We start from the raw sequence: 15948 nt of genomic DNA on the forward strand, positions 1-15948 counted from the left end.
CCTGCAGGCATCTCCTTTTGAGCCGCTTCGGCGAGCATCGGAGAAAGATTTGACACGGAAGGCCGTTTTTCTGGTGGCCATTACCTTGGCGAGACGGGTGTCAGAGCTCCAGGAGCTGTCCTGTAGAGACCCATTTCTGCAATTTTCAGAGTCTGGAGTCACGGTTCGGACCGTGCCTTCCTTTATGCCTAAGGTGGTTTCAGCCTTTCACCTAAACCAGCCTGTTTTCTTGCCCTCTTTTTCAGAGGAAGAGTTTCCAGAATCTTTTGGGCAGCTGCACCTTTTGGATGTGCGCAGGACTCTGCTGCAGTATCTGCGAGTTACTAACTCTTTCAGGACTTCTGATCATCTGTTTGTTTTGCTATCCGGTTCTCGCAGAGGGTCTCCAGCGTCTAAAGCCACTATTGCCCGCTGGCTCAAAGAAACTATCTTTTCAGCTTATCTGCTGGCCGGCAGGGTTCCGCCTGTAGCCTTTAAGGCACATTCTACTAGAGCGATTTCTTCCTCTTGGGCTGAAACTGGAGCACTCTCTCTTCAAGAGATATGCAGTGCAGCAACATGGGCTTCTAAGCTCTCCTTTGCCCGACATTACAGGCGGGATGTGGCTGCCAGAAGGGATGCGCGTTTTGGTGCACAAGTGCTAGCGCGTGGTGTGGCTTGTTCCCACCCTATCTAGGGATTGCTTTGTTACATCCCATACGTAATGGCTTCATCTGCTTGATGACAAGGAAGGGAAAATTAGGTTCTTACCTTGGTAATTTTCTTTCCTTTAGTCATAGCAGATGAAGCCATGAGCCCTCCCTGTATGATTGTCTGTATGCTGTGAATCTGTTTTTCAGGTTCTGCTCTAATTTCCTGAAGTTCCTTCCTTGGAAGAAAGTTGGAAAACAATCTTCAGGATTCATGTTCAGTTTAAATTTAGGAGGATGTGTTCATTCCCTCCAGGAGGCGCGTGTGTTCCCCTCCAGTTCTATAAATAGGAGGATGAGTTAATTCCCTCCAGTGTGTTGGGAGGATGTGTGATTCCCTCCAGGAGGCGCGTGTGTTCCCCTCCACTTATACAATAAGGTGGATGAGTTTATTCCCTCCAGGAGGATGTGCATTCCCTCCTTTATGAGTTCATGCCCTTGTGATGGGCCATCGTTCGCTGTGAGGAAAGCTCTTGTGATTCCCATTGCGGTTTGCCATACTGCTTTGGAAGCTTCAAATACTGAAGAGGCAGTGGAGCTAGCTGGCCAAGAGGGCACTGTGAAAGTTTGAGTGCTCTCTATCTCCCCTGCTGGTTGATGGACATAACCCATACGTAATGGCTTCATCTGCTATGACTAAAGGAAAGAAAATGACCAAGGTAAGAACCTAATTTTCCCTTAGGAAACAATACAAAATATTTGTTGAAAAAGGAAGGAAAAGCCTCAAAGGAGCTCAATACCTCAAAAAAGGTTTAGAGAGCTAATTTGACCCAAATAGATCTTTACTTCATCATTGGCAAAAACCTGGAATCCTGCACCCACTTTTTTTTTTTAGTTCATGCTTGCAAATAGTACATGCACTTTTGCAGGTATCTTAGATCTGTGTTCTGTGTAACATGGGTCTAAATACTGTGGAAATCGCACCTAGATTGAAGGCACAGACACTATGCCTGCTTTATATAATACATGCGTAGATTGCAACTCTACCTTATTGCGACCAAACACTGTTCCTGAGCACACCTATGGAACAAGCATGTACCAGCTTGCACCGCATGCATTCTTAGGCATGACCTAATTTTATGAGCCCATTCATGCGTGGAAATATTTTATTACCTCCTTTATGTATAAGTGGTGGGTTTTGCAAACCTGCAGATCAGTGGAGCCAGTGAAGGAGCTGACCTCCAAAGCTCAAATTTTTTGCATTTGCAGGTAGCTTTTTATATCAAAGATGTAAGTACAATTTTACCCTCAGGTATTCTGCCAAACCCTGAGTCCAATAGTTGGCTAGCAGTTATGTGTGACTTGGAGAAGGCATAAATATGTATGATGTTATGTATGTGTATTTGTGTAGCAGAATAAGCAATGCACATATATTTCTGAGGTCTGCCCAAACGCGTTACCTTGAATTCATGGGTATACACAGTTTAGTGGCTTTCTAAATTTGTTACTTAAATGTATATTCCCTTTTGTATGTATAGGTGGCACTTAATCTTTCTAAAACTGCTCCCTTAATGTGACAGATATTGTAATTCTGTTTTTCTGTTCTAATGACCTTTATAGTTTTGTTTCCATGTCTTTGATTTTTGACTGCTTTAATGCAGTATTCATCATTTTTTTTACAGGCAAGACAGAACCTCCAAAGCAATAAAGAGAATCTCAGAAATTTACCAGCTTCCATGAGACATAGTTAGTAATGTCTAAACAAGAAACTACATGCAGCACTGCTGACAGAAGCACTTAAAAGTGAGTAGTCCTTCTCTCTTTTATTTTCTGAGATACATTTAATTGTAAAATGACCTTGACTGCGCATGTATAACATAATCAAAGGGGCAGCTTTCAAACTTTTCACACTGGGACAGACGTGTACCTTTCATTTGTGGATTTTGCACCTTGAAACTTGCTGTGCACACAAAGTACCCTTGATCACTTGCATCTGCTTTTTGTGTGGATAGAGTTTTGCTGGAAAAGTGTGCACAAGGAATTGAAATGTTGTCTATGGAGGTAATTTTAGAAGTCACTTGAGTATGTAGAACAGTGTTACACATTTTTAGCTAAGTGCTGTAAAAATAGGAGTTAAGAAGACATAGCACCTATTTTTATGCGATATACATGAAAGTATTTTTGGGGAGCGTAGAATGTATGGAACAGAGGTGGATCAGTATTATGTATGCATCTTCTTTTTAAACTTCATGCACAAAGTTGCTACTGGTTCAGAGCAGGTGTGACTTTGTTCAGCATCTTTCAGGGAAGTTCCTCTGTAAAGATACTTGGGTGCATATATTACCTTTATAAAATAAACACATTTTGCACCTCTTGCTTTTCTTACATACATGTATGTTATGTATATTTCCCCTTCTCAAAGCTTGTCCCAGGGGATGCTTCTGTTCAATATGGGTAAAGGTGTGTGTTTTCGCTGAACATTTCACAAATTTTTAGCCATATTGACTTGGGGTCAGTTTTCAGTCAGCCAGTTTTAACCTGTGTAAACTGCTTTGAAAATTGACCATCCCAAAATGTATTTGGTAGAATAAAGGCTCAGTCTTTTACTTTAATGGCATATATTCTATATAATTCACATATAAAACCTGTTCAGCAGCTATAGTGGTGTATGAAGTTGGATGCTTAACTGTAAAATGTCTTTTTTGGATGCTGTGGCTGATAAAGGATAGGCATGAACATCAGGGGCTGAGTTTAATTGAAGCTGCTAATTCTGTGTGACATTTATTTCAGTTGTTTGTGTTATCAGTTTTCAAAACTGTCCCTGAATCAGGGGTGTAACTACCATTGAGTGAGCCTAGCTAAAAGCTGGGGGCCACCTACACCTAACGAAATGTTCTTTTAGTCAGCTGCAGATCAGAGGGAGTTTGTTTCTTCATTCCCGCCAGTTTGCCTGTTCTCTTTTTGCTCTGGCTGACAGCACTGTGGGGCTGTTGAAATCAAAGAGCAAGTACTTCCTGTATTATACAGGAAGTAATAGCATGATGCTAGCAACCAAAGCTGAAAGAGGACAGGCGGAGAAGTGGGAAAAAGGAAGCAAACTCCTACACTCTGCAGATGAGTTAAAGGTGCTGGTGCTGAGAGTAGATCAAGCCAGGGAGAAGGGGTTGATGCTGGCCTGACATGGGGGCTAGGGGTGGGAGAAGGAAGAAAGGGGCTAGGAATGACAAAACAGGCATTGATGTTGGTAGATGGTGGGGTAGCAGAAGGGGGATAATGTTGATAGATAATGGGGGTGGAAGAAGGGGGCTCATTCTAGGCTGGGGAAAAAGGTCTGGTGCTGTACATGTGAGAAGGGGGCTTGATGCCAACAAAGGGGTTAGGGTTGGAAGAGAAGGCAGGTGCTAAGGGATGGGTGTAGGAGAAAGGTTAAAATGCTGGGCCTGGAAGAAGGAGGCTAAGGCAGGGGGCTGAGACAGAGGCTTGGGTGGGGCTGATAGGGAGACAGGTAGGAGGAAGGGCTAGGGGCTGATACAGATCCTGGAGATGGATGATGGGAGAAGGGAGAACGGAGAACGTGAGAAGGGCCTTACAATGCAGGTTGGGAGAGAGAATGGAGTGGACGAAAGGGAATGGTCCAAAATGTAAGGAAAGGGGATTGATGTGGTGTGAAAGAAAAGGGAGCAAAAGGAAAAATAGTGGAAAGAGGGAGGGGTGATAAATAGACTGGAAAGAGGAAAGGGAAGAAGTGAAAGATCTAGAGAAAGTGGAAAAGGGTTGAGAGTCACTGGAAAGGAACAGATGAAAGGGAAAGATCTGAGAAGGGAATGAGGGAACTGGGTAGCAGCTGAGAGAAAGAAGATATAGACTGGATGACAGGTAAAGAGCTGAGTTTGGTGAAGGAATGAGATCTGGAGGAAGATAAATGAGTACTGGGGAGAGGCAAGAGTAAAAGATGGAAAGCTCATAGGAAGGTGAGATGTGAAAAGAGGAAAATTGAAGACTAGAGGGTGAGACAGGGGGATAATGAGGGGGCTTCGCTACCAGCACAGGGGTTCTTTTACTGCAGCTTGGACCGCCAGGTGGCATGGGATCCCTTACTGTCTCCTAAATAGGTGGCAATAAGGGCTCCCCCAAGAAATGGCCACATGGCAAGTGTTTAACTTACCACATGGCCATTTCCTTTAAAAAAAAAATCCTTTTACTGCTGTGGTAAACGGGGGCCTCGGTGTGCGGCAAACCCGCATGCTGACACCACCACAGGGTCCTTTTACCGCTTTCTTTATAGGATTATTAATATGCAATTCCATAGTTAAGCCTGAATCTATCCAAATGCCCTGTAATTTTATCTCTGTTCTAATTAGTACTTCAGCATCAATAAATCTAAGAATTTATTTGGTACTTCCATTGTGTTGGGCCCTTTCCAGAGAAACATTCACTTTATCTGGGTTTATTTTTAGTGAATGTCTTATCATCCAGTCAAAGATTTCAGAAAAGATATTTTTCATTAACTGTGTCGTTACAGCAAAACCTGTAAATATTGGAAGCAATAATACAATGTAATCAGGATAGGAGAAATATTTTATCTCCTTTTATGTTGCATTGTTATGCTCATTTTAGTAACATACAAATTTTAAAAAAAATGGATGAGAGAGGTGAACCTTGTGGGACACCTTGTTTCACACACCAAGATTTTGATAATCACCTTGCCAGAGAATCTGAATTGATCTATTTTGTAAGATACCACTAAACCCTTTCAAAGCATATCCCCTAATGCCTATCTCACTGAGTCTATCCAGTAGTAGATCATTTTTAACCAAATCAAATGCCACTGATAAATCAAGCTGCATTACAATGACTTGGATTCCCTTATCTAAACATCGAACTTCTGTTAGCAGGGCTGCAAGAACTGTCTCCTTACTATGTCTGTATTTCTGAAGTACTTAACCTGTAAGTTCTACCACAGTTGCCTTTGTTATAAGAATGGCCTGTAATTCTGTACAGAAGGAAAGCTCTTTTCGCACAGATGGGCCGATGATCAGAAGCAAATGCGGGCGCTAGAGGCTATTAGCGCTATTCACGCACCTGCATTTGCTACCTCCCCATGATCAGAGCCCCCGAGCGCATGAAACAACACGCACATGGGCTCTGACCACAAGTAGCATGCAAATACATGCTAAACAGGGTTCTTACCGTAAGTAGCATGCAAATGCACGCTTAATATAGTCCTCCCCAATGATTAGTGGACAGCGCGCCAAACATTGTCGGACTGACCGCAACATACCCAATGCCAGCTCGGAGCTGGCGTTAGGATTTGCAGACCACTGGAAGGAATGGTGAGCCCTGTCCAGCATTCATTTGCACACCAGCAGGCCCCCCAATTCCCCCCCAATATAACCCCTCCTGCAGGAGTCCTCCCTCAGGAACCCCAACCTCCCGCACCTCAAGCCAACAACATGGGGGCTGGAGGTCCGGCTCCAGTTCCCCCGACTCCTCCCCCTGACAGACGTTTACAGGGGCTGGAGATCCGATGGATGGGCCCTCCGGTAATGGTGGGGGCTGTTTTTCCTGCACGCCAGGGTCCTTTTTACCGAAGTGGGTAAAAAGCCCTCCCCCCCCCCAAATGACCGTACGGTAAGATAACCCTTACCATGTGGCCATGTAGTGGGGAGCACTTACTGACACCCATTGAGGTGGCGGTAAGTGCTCCCACAGTGGTGTCAGTAAGTGCTCCCACAGTAACTGGTGGTAACCGGGCAGTGCATGATGATTCCCAGTTATCGCCGGGTTAGTCCCGCGCTAGGGAAAATTTTTTTTCCCAGAGCACCAGAAATGGTGCACGCTCTAGCCGGAACTACAGCTAGCGACTGCATTGGACTGGCAGTAGTTCTGTTTTAGCGTGCAGTAAGCTCATGTTGAGCTTACCGCTGCTTTGTAAAAGACCCCCACAATGCAATGTGAAATGTGTGCAAGCATTGTGTCACACTACACCTCACACTATACTTCCCTATCAACCAAGGACTAAAATACAAATCCTGATACTCAACCAGCTTCACATACATCTGCCCCAAGATTTGAAACACAGTACCAAAAGCACTAAAATGCATGAATGTCTACGTGGAGGGACATAATCGAATGGGGTGCCCAAGTTTTCCTGAGGACGTCCTCGTAGGACGTCCCGGCGAAGGGGCGAGGAAACCGTTATTATCGAAACAAGATGGGCGTCCATCTTTCGTTTCGATAATACGGTCAGGGACACCCAAATCTCAACATTTAGGTCGACCTTAGAGATGGTCATCCCCGGTTTTCGGCAATAATGGAAACCGAGGACGCCCATCTCAGAAGCGACCAAATGCAAACCCTTTGGTTGTGTGAGGAGCCAGCATTCGTAGTGCACTGGTCCCCCTCACATGCCAGGACACCAACTGGGCACCCTAGGGGGGCACTGCAGTGGACTTCAGAAATTGCTCCCAGGTACATAGCTCCCTTACCTTGGGTGCTGAGCCCCCCAAAACCCACTCCCCACAACTGTACACCACTACCATAGCCCTAAGGGGTGAAGGGGGGCACCTAGATGTGGGTACAGTGGGTTTCTGATGGGTTTTGAAGGGCTCACATTTACCACCACAAGTGTAACAGGTAGGGGGAGGATGGGCTTGGGTCCACCTGCCTGAAGTGCACTGCACCCACTAAAACTGCTCAGGGACCTGCATACTGCTGTCAGGGAGCTGGGTATGACATTTGAGGCTGGCATGGAGGCTGGCACAAAATATTTAAAAAGTTTGTTTTTAGGGTGGGAGGGGGTTGGTGACCACTGGGGGAGTAAGGGGAGGTCATCCCCAATTCCCTCCGGTGGTCATCTGGTCAGTTCGGGCACCTTTTTGTGGCTTGGTCGTAAGAAAAAAATGGACCAAGTAAAGTCGTCCAAGTGCTCATCAGGGACGCCCTTCTTTTTTCCATTATTGGCCGAGGATGCCCATGTGTTAAGCACGCCCCAGTCCCGCCTTCGCTATGCTTCCGACACGCCCCTGGGAACTTTGGTCGCCCCCGCGACGGAAAGCAGTTGGGGATGCCCAAAATCAGCTTTCAATTATGCCAATTTGGGCAACCCTGGGAGAAGGACGCCCATCTCCTGATTTGTGTCAAAAGATGGGCGCCCTTCTCTTTCGAAAATAAGCCTGACAACCTTCTGTAAACAACTGAAAGCCCACTTCTTTAGAAAGTTCTTCTTCAATGAGCCCACACAGTTGGCCTGAACAACTACCAACACTCCTTGCTGCTTGACCACTAACACATCATGATCTAAGCTCTTGACTAATCCAAACAATGTTATAACTTGTCTGTCTGAAGTAAACTGTAAGCCACATTGAACTGACTTTTAGATTGGAAAATGTGGGGTACAAATGCAGAAATAAATAAATAATGGTGCTCATTTTCAAAGCACTTAGACTTACAAAGTTCCATAGTAACCTGTGAAACTTTGTAAGTCTAAGTGCTTTGAAAATACGCCTCCACATCTCATAGCAACACTCAGAGTTTAAAACATAGAGACTTGATTTGGGATGTGCTCATTCCTTTGGTATTTTAGAAAAGGATATGCCAGAGCAGATCCTGTTGAAAAATACATGCAAGCTGGACCTCTGTTTTGGACATTATGAGCTAGACGTCTGTATTCTGACTTGAACATCCTTTTGAAAATGCCCTTCTATGTATTCCCCCCATTGTCTGTTCCCCTCCAAATATATTGGGAAGGGGGAATGCAGAAGGCAGGAGTAAATTTCTTTAAAGTTTTGGAGGAATTTTGGGATCTCTGACAATTGATCCCTTGAATCAATTTTCTGAGGACGGTGATAGACTGGTGTTGGCTTTATGTAAGCCTGAGTCAGAATATATATATACATTTATATGTGCTCCTACAAAGTGGTGGTTGCTGGTGGATTTAGCAAAGAGGAGCAGGGTTCCAAGTGAGGAAGTGGAAACCATGGTGGTCATTACAATTGATAAGTTCGAGAGAACTATATCCAAAGTCATAATAAATGTTCATTCAAAGGCAAGAAACAGGTGAATAAACCAGACATAAAGTATAAAGAAGAAAGGACCACTCTTCTAGAGAGCCCACAAGCAATGGCAAACCCAAGCCAGGCGGGCATAGTAAGCCCATGAGCTTTGCAGTGGAAGGCAAACAAGATTGTGATATGTTTGTGAAATGTGTCTGTTTTAACTGAAAGTTTCCCTTATATTTGCATTATTGATTCTGAAGCAACATACTACATGATGGTGAACGAGGGCTATATTTATATGATAAAGAAAAAAAACAGTAATATCAATTGAGTCATGACAAATAATTCAACTAATTGTAATCCACTGGGAACTGTGGACTATGCAGAATATAAATGCTTTAAATAAATTAATAGTCTACATGAAGATTCATTGTAATGTGGAGAGGTGTGGTAGCCGTGTTAGTCCACTTTTAAGGCTGCTACATTGGAGAAACCAGTCAGATGCTAAAGAAGAGATTTAATTTACATAGACACTATATGAAAAATGCCAGTACTAATAAAGATGTCATGCCTGTGGGGCAGCACTTTACAAAACCAGAACACTGTATCCACGGCTGCCGAGAGACTAGGCTGGGCCAGGGGCAAGGCCACCATGCCTCCGCCCCCCCCCCGCCACTGCCATCCCCCCGTCGCTCCCCCCTGCCGCTGCAGTCCGCGGTCTCAACTGCCTGCCTCCACGGCTCCGGGCCCCCTGCATTCAAAGCGGCAGTCGCAGATCGCGTCTCTTCTGGCCTTCCCTCCCTGTGTCCCGCTGTCGTCTAATTTACTTCCGGTTTCCGCGAGGTCGGGACACAGGGAGGGAAGGCCAGAAGAGAGGCGATCTGCGACTGCCGCTTTGAATGCAGGGGGCCTGGAGCTGAGGTGTCAGGCAGGTGAGACCGGGGACTGCAGCGCCGGCGGCATGACGCCGGGCCCCCCTTGGAGGCCCGGACCTGGGGAATTTTGCCCCCCCTGCCCCCTCCCTCTCGGTGGCCCTGACTGTACCAGTGACTTCATGGTAAGAATCTTAAAAGGGAACTTTAAAACAATACAGGAACGTAAGACCTTTGAAGTCAGAATGATTAAATATTTTGACACCCACCAGACAGGACTTAACAAAGATCTGGGTTTTTTAGCCCATTATAAACCATAAAATTGTACTGCTTTGAAAATCATACTGCTTTGTCACCCTCTTGTCTCCATACGTATCTCACCTGTCTCTCTTCCTGTCTCTCACCTATCCACCCCCATCCTTTTAGACTGTCACTGGAATGCTTTGATGTTTCACTTATATATACTGTCATCTACCAACATTTGCTTATTTCTGATCTGATGAAGAAGTGCAACCGTCGAAAGCTAATCAAGAAATGTATTATGTCCAATTAAAAAAGTTATCTCTCTATATAAAACGCACCACCAACGTTCTGAAGCCTCACTTTTCCAACGTTCTAAATGTGAGGCGCCAGAGATCAATTTTTCATCCATGACTGTCTGCCCCGCCCACACGTCAAACGTGATGACCTCGTGGGCGGAGCAATGACACTCACAGACCGTGTAGCACGTCTGATTGGCTGAGTTGGGTGAAGCCAAGGATGATGTCGCCAGCACAGCTGCTCCACAAAAAAACAAGGAAAGGGGGAGGAGTAGGGAAACACGCGTAGCGTGTTTCCCTACTCCTCCCCCTGCCTAGGAATTCATGCAACTCAGCACCCCCCCTTCCGATACAAACACTAAACAAAACTCCCCCCCCCAATGCATTGGCACCTTTTTTTGCCCGCCCCGCGCCCCCCCCCCCCCCCGCGACACTCCGGCCGAGTCCTGCACTTAGTTGTTTTTTTTTTTAACACTCACAACGCGCGAACGATGCAGCTGGCAGCGATTGAAAGAGGCTGTCTGGGCTGGCGTCTGCGTCGGAGCTTCCCTCACCCTCTGCGAGTCCCGCGAAACAGGAAGTTGTAACAACGAAGGCGGGACTCGCAGAGGGTGAGGGAAGCTCCGACGCAGACGCAAGCCCAGACAGCCTCTTTCAATCGCTGCCGGCTGCATCGTTCGCACGTTCTGAGTCTTAAAAAAAAAAACTAAGTGCAGGACTCGCCCGGAGTGTCGCGGGGGGGGGGGGGGGAAGGATTGGGGAGAGAAAGAGGGAAACCAACAGAGGGAAGGATTGGGGAGAGAGGGAAAGAGGGAAACCAACAGAGGGAAGGATTGGGGAGAGATGGAAAGAGGGAAACCAACAGAGGGAAGGATTGGGGAGAGAGGGAAACCAACAGAGGGAAGGATTGGGGAGAGAGGGAAAGAGGGAAACCAACAGAGGGAAGGATTAGGGAGAGAGGGAAACCAACAGAGGGAAGGATTGGGGAGAGAGGGAAAGAGGGAAACCAACAGAGGGAAGGATTGGGGAAAGAGGGAAACCAACAGAGGGAAGGATTGGGGAGAGAGGGAAAGAGGGAAACCAACAGAGGGAAGGATTGGGGAGAGAGGGAAACCAACAGAGGGAAGGATTGGGGAGAGAGGGAAAGAGGGAAACCAACAGAGGGAAGGATTGGGGAGAGAGGGAAAGAGGAAAACAAACAGAGGGAAGGATTGGGGAGAGAGGGACAGAGGGAAACCAACAGAGGGAAGGATTGGGGAAAGAGGGAACCCAACAGAGGGAAGGATTGGGGAGAGAGGGAAAGAGGGAAACCAACAGAGGGAAGGATTGGGGAGAGAGGGAAAGAGGGAAACCAACAGAGGGAAGGATTGGGGAAAGAGGGAAACCAACAGAGGGAAGGATTGGGGAGAGAGGGAAAGAGGGAAACCAACAGAGGGAAGGATTGGGGAGAGAGGGAAACCAACAGAGGGAAGGATTGGGGAGAGAGGGAAAGAGGGAAACCAACAGAGGGAAGGATTGGGGAGAGAGGGAAAGAGGAAAACCAACAGAGGGAAGGATTGGGGAGAAAGAGGGAAACCAACAGAGGGAAGGATTGGGGAGAGAGGGAAACCAACAGAGGGAAGGATTGGGGAGAGAGAGGGAAACCAACAGAGGGAAGGATGGGGAGAGAGAGGGAAAACAGATGGAAGGATTGGGGAGGGAGGGGAAAAACAGATGGAAGGATGGGGAGAGAGAGGGAAAACAGATGGAAGGATGGGGAGAGAGGGGAAAAACAGATGGAAGGATGGGGAGAGAGAGGGAAAACACAGATGGAAGGATTGGGGAGAGAGGGAAAAACATGGAAGGATGGGGAGAGAGAGGGAAAACAGATGGAAGGATGGGGAGAGAGAGGGGGAAAAACAGATGGAAGGATGGGGAGAGAGAGAGAGGGAAAACGGAAGGATGGGGAGAGAAAGAGGGAAGACGCTGGATGGAAGAATGCAGAAAGAAATAGGGGAGACACTGGAAGGATGGAGAGAGAAAGCAGAGCTGCTGGAAGGAAAAGGGGAATAGAGAAAGACTGGAGAATAAGAGGAAGGGGCATGGGGAGAACAAGGGTGAGGAAAAGATGAAAAGCCACAGGTAGATGAAGGAAAATAAAGAATGGATAGTAAGAATGAATTAAATCTGGGCAGAGAGAGAGCCTGAAAAATATTGAAGAAAGCAAAGAAAAACGAGACAAAAATGACAAATGGCACAGAACAGTTAAGCGAAAACAAAGGAAAGCAGAATCACAGACTGGGACCAATATGCAAAGAAAAACAGTCACCAGACAACAAAGGTAGAAAAAAATCATTTTATTTTCATTTTAGTGTTTGTAATATGTCCAATTTGAGAATTTACATTGGCTGTCTTATTTTGCACTGGGTATACTGGAGCTGTAAGAGCTTACAGAGATTATTTATCGTGAAAAAAAAAAACGTTATTTTTTTCTCCTATAGTACTATAATATTTTCAATAATGTCTGTTTATATGCGCCATGGCTGGTATAGGGGGTGTGGTTAATGTGGGTGTGGCTATCATAGGGGTGGAGACATATGTGGTGACCCCGCCCATAATGAGTACCGGCACCTTTTTTCCTACAAAAAAAGCACTGACTACAGGCAACGCGCAAACACGAAGATCAGCCTCCTTTCCTTTCCAGGGTCACAGTTCAAATTCCTCACCTCCACCCATGGATCTCATTTCTCCTATAGTACTATAATATTTTCAATAATGTCTGTTTATATGCGCCATGGCTGGTATAGGGGGTGTGGTTAATGTGGGTGTGGCTATCATAGGGGTGGAGACATATGTGGTGACCCCGCCCATAATGAGTACCGGCACCTTTTTTCCTACAAAAAAAGCACTGACTACAGGCAACGCGCAAACACGAAGATCAGCCTCCTTTCCTTTCCAGGGTCACAGTTCAAATTCCTCACCTCCACCCATGGATCTCATTTCTCATCTACAGGCAACACACGAGCACGAAGATCCGCCTCCTTTCCATCCCAGTGTCAGAGTTCAAATTCCTACAGCTCACCCACAACCCCCCCCTTCCGATACCACAACTACTACTTATCATTTCTATAGCGCTACTACACTTACGCAGCGCTGTACACTTGAAACCCCTCCCCCCCATGCATCTCACTTTACATCTACAGGCAACGCACGAGAACGAACATCCGCCTCCTTTAAGTTATGACAGCAAGGAATCACCCTGACAGCAACAAATCACCCACTCCTTTTCCTAGCAACCAGGAAGAGATTTTGCAACCAATCAACGATGGTCTTATTGTTGGTGCTCCTGCGCTTGGGGCTGACTACTACTCTGTGCTCTGAAGAATTGTTTTCGCGAGGCAGGGTTACAAATGACACAGCTTCCCCCTAGCAGATTGGGAAACACTTAACATGATCCTAAAAGAAGCAACTCCTCCACCCCTCTTCCAACAGCAAGCAAACCAGCTGAGCAAGCTCGCTCCTGAAGTGTTAACGTTGATGTGGCAATAAAAGGGTTAAGGGCTGCAGTCGCTGACACGGTACCATTGTGCTTCTGAGGGGGAGACGGAACAGAAAACACAGATTTCTTTTACATTCAATGTGTATTTCCCATGTTAACATGAAAAATACTGAGGGTTTGGTTGGCTTTTTAGTTTTCCACTTTGCAATTCACTTTGCTGCGGTTCTGCTTCCTTGGGAAGTACTGTGCATGATAAAGCACTTTCAGCACTGCTTTTGCACTAAACCTGCAGTTCACAAAACAACATTTTTGAAAGCTTTCTTGCCTTTTACCTTATGCTTACAAACATTTAATTACTTGAAAGGAGTATTGACAATTCTTTTACCAGCATTTCATTCCTGAAATACCTCAGTCAGTAATCTCTTTTCTTCACACACACTCACTATCGGTCTCACACAGTCTGTCTCTCTGTCTTACACACACAAACACTCTGTCAAAAAGGACCGCACCTGTGGTCCTACACAGGGCCTCCTCCTTCCTCATTATACACCCTTCACTATTACTCCATCTCATTACAATACTTTAATATTAAATATTTGGTTAACAAAAAACAACTAATCAATATAACCTTGCTAGCGCCCGTTTCATTTGTGTCAGAAACGGGCCTTTTTTACTAGTGTCTAATAAAAAAGGTATCATAAAGAACATATAAACTTCAAAGCCCACACAATGATCCACAAGATCCTCAATGGTGAATCTCCAAGCTACATGTCCAACCTGATCGATCTTCCAGCCAGGAATTGGTCCAAATCTTCTCTAACGTATCTCAATCTTCATCTTCCCAACTGCAAAGGCCTCAAATACAAAACCTACTAAGCATCCAACTTCTCTGTTATAGGAAGTCAACTCTGGAACGCCATACCTCGACATATCTGAAAAACCAATGAATACCTACCCTTCCGAAAACTGCTGAAGACTTACCTCTTCAAACAAGCCTACCCAAAGGACAAATCCTAAACCCGATCCTAAGTCACAGCACTAGCACCACCCACACTCCAATTCTCTCCCCACACCTATCACTTTTGTCCTATTCTATGTAACTCTATCATCTATGCGACACTCTGTCCCATACTTTGTATTATCTCTGTTATACTTTGTACCATACATGTAAGCCGCACTGAACCTGCTATTGAGCGGGAAAGAGTGGGGTATAAATGCCACAAATAAATAAATAAATCTTATTTTCTTTTCCATGTTTTATTTTGTTTTATTTCTATTGTAATGTGGAAACTTAAGTGAATTGATTACCATGAACATCCTACTTCTGCTGGGGCTTAAGCATGGAATACTGTTGGTGCTGTAATTGATTTTAAAATAAAAGAAAAATGTTGTTTTTGTTGGCTATAGTTATCATATTTGTGATAAGGATAGAATGGGTACATGTTTATTAAGGCAGAGAAGCAAGAGCCACCAGTTTGTCTTGAAGACAAACCCTCATCTGCCAAATCATGGCAAGGATCATGAGGTGAAGCAGGACCTGTGCATGACTGTGTATGAAGTGCAAGAAGTAATGCCTATATTTGTGGTATCAGAACACAATGCATGCAGACAAGGACAGAACTCTGCAAATGGCCATAATGTTAGCTATGAGAGAACTGGACGTCAGACTAGAACGAAGCCTTGCGCGGGATTGGGAAGAAGAGGACCTCAGCTCGGCTGTCGGGGGTTGAGGTCCCACGCCAGCAAAGGTAGGTGACGGCGGGTTGGCGACGGTGGGTTGGCGGCAGGAGGGGGGGTCGAGAGGGTCGTCGTCGGGGGGGGGGTCAAAGTTGGTGGCGGGGGGGGGGGGGGGCTAAAATGTGCCCCCTTACCTTGGGCTCTGGACCCCCCCTCCTGCCGATGTCTGGCTGCGCACCTGATGGCAACATGTTAAAAGGCCAATAAAAGCTACCAGATATCTGGTGATATTTGCAGGCATGCATTTTCTGTGAAGACAGTTATTATACTCCACATGAGGGAAGTGGAGTGTATGGTCTCATCATGTCTCAAGAATTGGTCTGGATGAGAAAGCTTCTGTTTCAGCTGAACCAGGTACAATTTGTTACCAAAATATTGGCAGACCAATGTTGGTCAAGGAATCATTTAGGTTTCTGGAACTGATTTTGCACACTTTTGATATCAGGAAATGGTTTTGATTTGATACCCCTGGGAAAGAGGAATATTTTTCTCAAAACATAGACCATGTTGGGTGTGGTGGTGAATGTTCCTGCCAACAGTTGCAACATTGATTTCCTGAATGTTTCAGATACTTTTTTTTTTTTTAACAATTGACTTTCGTTCTAACATAGATGACTTTGGGGTCCTTTTACTAAGCTGCAGTAAAATGTGACCTGCTGTAGTGTGAACACTGGGCCATTTTTTTACCGCATCTAG

The 15948-nt window shown here is 45.6% G+C and overlaps 1 protein-coding gene across 2 annotated transcripts in view; it reads left to right on the top strand.

Annotated features, from left to right (window-relative positions):
• Positions 1-15948, top strand: part of OTUD7A (OTU deubiquitinase 7A) — a 468456-nt gene that overhangs the window by 120786 nt on the left and 331722 nt on the right. Inside the window, exons 1-2 of one of the 2 annotated variants that reach the window (XM_030188476.1) lie at positions 1842-1919; positions 2312-2432. The gene's annotated coding sequence lies outside the window, so the exon portion shown is untranslated. Of the gene's footprint in view, positions 1-1841; positions 1920-2311; positions 2433-15948 lie in introns of those variants that run through there. The other variant, XM_030188471.1, reaches the window with a different exon arrangement.

This window comes from Microcaecilia unicolor, chromosome 1, assembly GCF_901765095.1.
Source record: "Microcaecilia unicolor chromosome 1, aMicUni1.1, whole genome shotgun sequence".
NCBI lineage: Eukaryota > Metazoa > Chordata > Amphibia > Gymnophiona > Siphonopidae > Microcaecilia > Microcaecilia unicolor.